Source organism: Staurois parvus, unplaced genomic scaffold (genome assembly GCF_062004578.1).
Source record: "Staurois parvus isolate SC_StPar_1 unplaced genomic scaffold, SC_StPar_1.0 ptg000512l, whole genome shotgun sequence".
NCBI lineage: Eukaryota > Metazoa > Chordata > Amphibia > Anura > Ranidae > Staurois > Staurois parvus.
In genome coordinates, this window is record NW_028318308.1 from 1445708 (window position 1) to 1453686 (window position 7979).

The window sequence follows — 7979 nt, forward strand, 5'->3', positions numbered from 1 at the left end:
CCAGACTTACCCATTGCCTGCCTGAACTGCCCTCTGCTGTGTGCCAGGACTTACCAATTGCCTACCAGTCTGCCCTCTGCTGTGTGCCCGGACTTACCCATTGCCTGCCTGAACTGCCTTCTGCTGTGTGCCCGGACTTACCCATTGCCTGCCTGAACTGCCTTCTGCTGTGTGCCTGGACTTTACCCATTGCCTGCCTGAACTGCCATCTGCTGTGTGCCCAGACTTACCCATTGCCTGCCAGCCTGCCCTCTGCTGTGTTCCCAGACTTACCCATTGCCTGCCTGAACTGCCCTCTGCTGTGTGCCCCTTAACCCTTGCTATACCTATCAAGTGCCCTCCAAATCATTCAATAAAAGCCTTGTGTGCCCCCTGCTCTCCACGTGTGTTCTGTCCCACCCACACCTCCGTCACAGTATACTTTAGTGGGTGGGATCTGTGTGTATACCTGCAGCCCAGAGTATACGGTACAGTATACGGATATGTTTGGGTTTTTCTGATATTAAATTATAATTATTCATATGAATGCTGAAGGAGATACAGAATAACCTATTGGTGTGCCCCTGAGGACATGTTGGTACACAAAACGCATTGAGTGAAGCCTAATTGCTGATGCCATGCAGCCGCCATTGAGGAGTGGCGGCCATCTTGGTACTCACTTTGCTATTTTTATTACTCCACGTGGATATTTTAAAATTGTTACTCGTGACCATTATAATAAAGTACTACACTATTAAGCACCTTTCTGGCTCCTGTGGCTGAGCTAATTCCTCCCCAGGACCATTTTGGCACCAGGGGCAGACTGACAACTCATGGGGCCCCCGGGGCAATAGGGGATCATGGGACCCCTGTGTCCTTGTCCACATTCAAAACACACCCAAAAAAAGCCTATAAAAAGGTACCAGGGGCATTTCATGGGGACCCCTTTTGACCCTGGGCCCTCGGGCAGTGCACGAGAGCTCGAATAGTCAGTCCACCCCTGTTTGGCACCCACCCTGATGGATGGATGGATGGATGGATGGAGCTGGATGATTACCCCATAGCTGCCAGCATACCACTGCACCCCCAGATGTGTGATGTGTATAACCCATGCTCATTAATACTTTTGTTCTGGTGAGTGTACACCCATCCCAAGGGTGGATTACCTTTCATGAGTTCATGCACTACTATCCATCACGGAGAAACCACACGTGCCATTCATAGGCACTCTCTGAGTTGGTACTCTCACATGAAGGACATTCCATTATTCAGGAATGATGATTTGAACTTTTTTTAGCACCATTTACCAGTTTACATCATTATTGCACTTATTTGCACTTTGTTGATTTTACATGCGTTTATGATTGATCACATGCATTTATAGCGCTGCACTATTACTTTAACATATTTCTATTCTGGGACTGTTGCCAATACCCTGAGTGCTAGCTGCTACCTTCATATCTATACCTAGATTTATATTTATCTTGTGTAATACCATTTTAGTAGTCTATATAATTTTACTAGCTCTCGCTTTCTCATTTTTTTTAAACAATGTAACTATTCTACATTGGAGCTCACACTCTATCTCTTACAGTGGCTGAGTGGTTAGAACTCAGAACTTACAGCATGTGGGTCATGGGTTCTAATCCCAGTCATGGCTGCACCTGTCTGGAGTTTGCATGCTTTCTCTGTACGGGTGTGTTTCTGCCAAAGACATGCTGTTAGGTTAATTGGGCCTAGTATATGTCTGAGTTTCTGGCCTTAGATTGTAAGCTCCTTGACATTTGTGAATGCCCAAAATATGGAGATCAATTTCCAGGGTTCTGTCAGTGCCAGGAATATTAATCAATCAACTGTTCCATCTGGTTTTAAGAAAATAGGATTTAGTACTAAAAAGGTCAAAATGGTGCAATTAAAATATTTACAGAAAAAGATGGTTTGAGCAGAGTCCAATCGTCCGAACAAAAAGGTTGCCTTTCTCCCAAAGATGTTCCTGCTGTTAAAAGGGAGAGATGTCTTACTTCTCTCCAGGCATGTCAGCCTTTTTTCTATTATCCCAAAGGGGTGTCTCCCGAAAGCAAAGAGCCAATCGCCTAATTTGGGGATGGGTGTTAGGCGGGGACTCAGGTTATGACCAAATCCCTTACAAGTTCATACTATGGTCAATAACCTTCAATAGGTACAGGTAGCATCCTAGCAACTGGCAGATTAATATGTAGAATCATATACTGAACGTCCAGATACCAAATTATAGCATATCCTGCCACTCCGGATAAAATATATTGTTTTCTACCCTCTTGTAGACACTACATAGGGATGTAAGGTGTCATGTGACTCGTATTAAAATGACCTACCTGAATATATACTTTATATCAATGTGCCCTAGTTCCTGCTGAAGTTTATGAATATGTATGAAAAATGACTCATGTGGGATGTACGTTTTATGGCACCTTCTGCTGTCATGCTTTAGGTCGGGACCGACTGAGTTATGGTTTTACGACCGGGCAGAGGAAAGTGTTTGTCAGTCACTCTGGCACCAGGCTAATTAAGGATTACAACCATTACGTTTTTTCAGCTTGTGCCTATGCACGTGTGACCCCAGTTCACATACAGATCACATTGCATTCACCAGGGAGGGGGTAGGACGGAGTGGAATGATATTTGCAGATTATGATACAAAATGGTTGTCAGCGTCCATGTATCTAAGCACACAATTATCACACCTCCCCTCTCAGGTGGTTGCATGGGAGGGAACTGCAATTTTTATCCTGAAGCAACCAACACCTGCTGCTGGTTTGGCTGATCAGGACACAGATCCATTATTCCCAGACGTTCACCTTGGTGTGATCTGGTACAACTGCACTGCTGGAGAACCAGGTTCCTTCTGAGAAGGGTGCTGTTCTCCCTAGCAACACTGTTGTGCCAACAAAGTGAGTTGTGCGGGGTGAGCACCAGTCTGCTGTGACTACCCGGATCTTGCGGCAAGGGCCGTGGTGCCCACCTGATCACAAATCACTTTTGTTCAGGGGTGTCATATGCTAACATACTGACATGTAGCTTCTTGTTAAGGTAGAGTGTTAAGAAATCAAAATTATGATTTGGCACTTATATTGATGGTAAGCTTGCAAAATATTTGGTTTTTATGATTAGTCATAATTAATATTAATATGTGTGAATGGTCTTTTGACAAATGGTAGTATTACAATTCTTCAATTATAACTGAGACCAAAAGATATACAAGTTAAGCTGAGACAGTAAAATATGGGTAAGTTAGCTGAGACAGCTAACTAGCTGAAGACTATATTTAGGCATAGCTGGTTAAATGTCTCTGGTAGTATATGTCAAGGTTATTAGAAGTGACTTACTATTACATTATGTATTTTAATAGCATCTGTGTGTATTTAGTATACGTTTCTAACATTGATACATATATAGTTTAGTGATTATACATTGATATGTTCTTAAGCTATGTTATTCTTTAAATATATACATACTACCCACCGCCATACACTTTGCACTCCCCCCCCCCTGTACATACTACCCACCGCCATACACTTTGCCCTCCCCCCCCTGTACATACTACCCACCGCCATAAACTTTATACTCCTCTCCCTGTACATACTACCCACCGCCATAAACTTTATACTCCTCTCCTGTACATACTACCCACAGCCATACACTCCGCACTCCTCTCCCTGTACATACTACCCACCGCCATACACTCCGTACTCCTCTCCCTGTACATACTACCCACCGCCATACACTCCGCACTCCTCTCCTGTACATACTACCCACCATCATACACTCCGCACTCCTCCCCCTGTACATACTACCCACAGCCATACACTCCGCACTCCTCCTCCTGTACATACTACCCACCGCCATACACTCCGCACTCCTCTCCCTGTACATACTACCCACCGCCATACACTCTGCACTCCTCTCCCTGCACATACTACCCACAGCCATACACTCCACACTCCTCTCCCTGTACATACTACCCACCGCCATACACTCCGCACTCCTCTCCTGTACATACTACCCACCGCCATACACTCCGCACTCCTCTCCTGTACATACTACCCACCGCCATACACTCCGCACTCCTCTCCCTGTACATACTACCCACCGCCATACACTCCGCACTCCTCTCCTGTACATACTACCCACCGCCATACACTCCGCACTCCTCTCCTGTACATACTACCCACCGCCATACACTCCGCACTCCTCCCCCTGTACATACTACCCACCGCCATACACTCCTCACTCCTCTCCTGTACATACTACCCACCGCCATACACTCCGCACTCCTCTCCCTGTACATACTACCCACCGCCATACACTCCGCACTCCTCTCCTGTACATACTACCCACCGCCATACACTCCGCACTCCTCTCCTGTACATACTACCCACCGCCATACACTCCGCACTCCTCCCCCTGTACATACTACCCACCGCCATACACTCCTCACTCCTCTCCTGTACATACTACCCATCGCTATACACTCCGCACTCCTCCCCCTGTACATACTACCCACCGCCATACACTCCGCACTCCTCTCCCTGTACATACTACCCACCGCCATACACTCCGCACTCCTCTCCCTATACATACAACCAAAAATATTGTTGGAAGCGACCATAATCAGGATTGAGGAATAGGATAGGCAGCCTAGGCAGTCTTCAAGGGATCCCAGATCCCTAACAAATGTAATCCATTACATCAGCCTCAGGGAGAAGATAGTTGCTGTCGATCCAGGACTGATTCATGGAGATATATGTCAGCTGGTCAGTGGAGTCTGTGGACAGACGCACTCTTTGATAGATCACAAAACCTCCAGCAGCACTGAATATACGTTTGGAAAGCACGCTGGGTGCAGGACAGGTCAGTAGCTCAATGACATATTACGCCAGTTCTGGCCAGTGATCCATCCTCAAGACCCAGTAACCCAGTGGATGCTCAGTTGGAAAGGTCTCCAAGTCTGCTCTTGTCCCCAGATAATCCTGCACCATATGATGCAGACCCTGGCAGTGTGCTGTTGCTGAGGGAACACGACTGCCAATTTCTCTTCCCTCAGTGGCACCCCCTCTCTCTAGGCTCACGTCACTCCTTTCCTCATTCTGGGAACCGACATCGGAGCATTCATATTGCTGCGCATCCTCCAGCAGCATGGGACTGACACTGTGATCACATAATTCTGGTGACTCCTCCATGCATGATGGTGGGGCTATGGAAGGAGCAGCTGTGGTGGACAAGGAGCCTGTGGAACAGGTTACTTTGGCAGCTGCTGTGGAAGGCAAACTAGTATGAGCCTGTGTGACAGAGGATGAGGAGGATGAGGATGGCTGCATTATCCCCTCCCCCACCTCTTCTGCATGTTGTGGCTCAATAATACAGCCAGAACCTGAAAAAAGACAAGCGTGCCCTGCCTGCACCATGTCCATGACCACCACTGTTCACTGAGGACACAGAGGGTGCTTGTCCTCTATTAGCTGCCTGTGAACATCTGCCTCTCCTTGTTGACCTTTTGGACATGATGGGGATTTTTCAACTTTATTTTCTATGTGGGATGGGATTTTGGTGCTTGGGTGCAATATGATTGTGCTTGGTGCCCTATAAACTGTTTTATTCTTTTTTGCTCCTTCAACCTCGCACAAGGCTACCACTATAACACCGTGCCGGGCTACCGCTATAACACCACATCGAGCTACCGCTATACCACCGCTTCATGCTACCGCTATACCACCGCTCTGAGCTACTGCTATAACACTGTACCTGGCAACCACTATAACACCGCGCCGGGCTACCGCTATAACACCACATCGAGCTACCGCTATAACACTACACCTGGCTACCGCTATAACACCACATCGAGCTACCGCTATAACACCACGCCGGGCTGCCGCTATAACACTGCACCTGGCTACCGCTATAACACCACATCGAGCTACCGCTATAACACCACGCCGGGCTGCCGCTATAACACTGCACTTGGCTACCGCTATAACACCACGCCGGGCTACCACTATAACACCGAACTGGGATGCAGCTATAACACCATGCCGGGCTACCGCTATAACACTGCACTGGGCTACCGGTATAACACTGCGCTGGGCTGCCGCTATAACACCACGCCGGTCTACCCCTATAACACCGCACCGGGCTGCCACTATAACACCGCGCCGGGCTACCGCTATAACACCATGTCGGGTACTCTATAACACCGTGCCGAGCTACCGCTATAACACCGCGCCTGGTACTCTATAATACAGCGCCGGGCTATTGCTATAACACCACGCCGGGCTATCGCTATAACACCACGTCGGGTACTCTATAACACCGTGCCGAGCTACCACTATAACACTACGCTGGGTACTCTATAACACCGCACCGGGTACTCTATAACACCGCGCCAAGCTACCGTTATAACACGCGCCACCTGTTAGTGTCCATCAATGCCACTTGTCAGTGCCCTTCAGTGCACATCAATACCACCTGTCAGTGTTCATCAATGCCACCTGCCATTGCCCATCAGTGCACATCAATGCCACCTGTCAGTGTCCATCAATGCCACCTGTCAGCTTCCATCAGTGCACATCAATGCCACCTGTCGGTGCTCATCAGTGCCACCTGTCAGTGTCCATCAATGCCACCTGTCAGTGTCCATCAGTGCACATCAATGCCACCTGTTGGTGCCCATCAGTGCCCATCAATGCCACCTGTCGGTGCCCATCAGTGCCCATCAATGCCACCTGCCAGTGTCCATCAATGCCACCTGTCATTTCCCATCAATGCCACCTGTCAGTGTCCATCAGTGCACATCAATGCCACCTGTTAGTGTCCATCAATACCACCTGTCAGTGCACATCAATGCCACCTGTCAGTGTCCATCAATGCCACCTGTCAATGTCCATCAGTGCACATCAATGCCACCTGTTAGTGTCCATCAATGCCACTTGTCAGTGCCATTCAGTGCACATCAATGCCACCTGTCAGTGTCAATCAATGCCACCTGTCATTTCCCATCAATGCCACCTGTCAGTGTCCATCAGTGCACATCAATGCCACCTGATAGTGTCCATCAATACCACCTTTAAGTGCACATCAATGCCACCGGTCAGTGTCCATCAGTGCACATCAATGCCACCTGAGGAATGACCTGTAGTGTGCATGCAAGCAACTCACCTTAAGCTGGCCTTGTGTCCCCCAAGGTGGTGGAGAGTGGAACTTGTGTCCCCCAAGGTGGTGGAGAGCGGGCCACTCCTTGTGTCCCCCAAGGCGGTCGAGTGCAGGCCACTCCTTGTGTCCCCCAAGGCGGTCGAGTGCAGGCCACTCCTTGTGTGACCCAAGGCGGCGAAGAAGAAACCGTAAGCCAGAAACTGGAAGTCAGAAACCAGAAGTTGGCTTCACAACAAGGCTTGGAGCACAAGTGTAACGGAAATCGATCCCCGGGGTCTGGAGATCGCATTGCAAGCCACCCGCTTCATTGCAAGCCACCCGCTCCGTCTGTGCTCCCCAAAAAGGGATTTCCCCTCGCATTTGGCGAGCGGGTGAACAGAAATTTCAAGCCCTGTACTAGCGATTACGTCACAAGGAATATATTTTCCTCTTGAAATTTCTTGTAACTGTGAAAAGCAACATACAGGATATTTGTGGTTTCTGCTCAGACTGTCACCTGCTAAATTACGACAGACCCTTGTGACAGGAAATGTGGGGGGAGGAGTCAGAGCTTAGCTCAACTCTGCAAACTAAAACCTTACATATTTAAGGGGAACTCTGCACTAGCTGGGTGCTACCACATTGGTTCATATTAAAGGGGAACTCTGCCATTACTGCCTCAATATCAGTGCCCATCAGAGCTGCCTTTCAGTGCCAACCATCAGTGACAATCAGTTCCACCTATCAGTGCCAGTCAGTGATGCCTGTCTGTGCCAGTCAGTGCCTCCTAGCTGTGCCAGTCAGTGCCAGTCAGTGGTGACTGTCTGTGCCAGTCA

General features: G+C 48.5%; 1 protein-coding gene across 1 annotated transcript in view; it reads right to left on the reverse strand.

Annotated features, from left to right (window-relative positions):
• The window catches only part of LOC149451888 (NACHT, LRR and PYD domains-containing protein 3-like), a 103368-nt gene extending 95818 nt beyond the window's left edge, over positions 1-7550 (reverse strand). The window contains exon 1 of the mRNA XM_089690040.1: positions 7171-7550. The gene's annotated coding sequence lies outside the window, so the exon portion shown is untranslated. The remainder of the gene's footprint in view (positions 1-7170) is intronic.
• Positions 7551-7979: the final 429 nt, after the last annotated feature.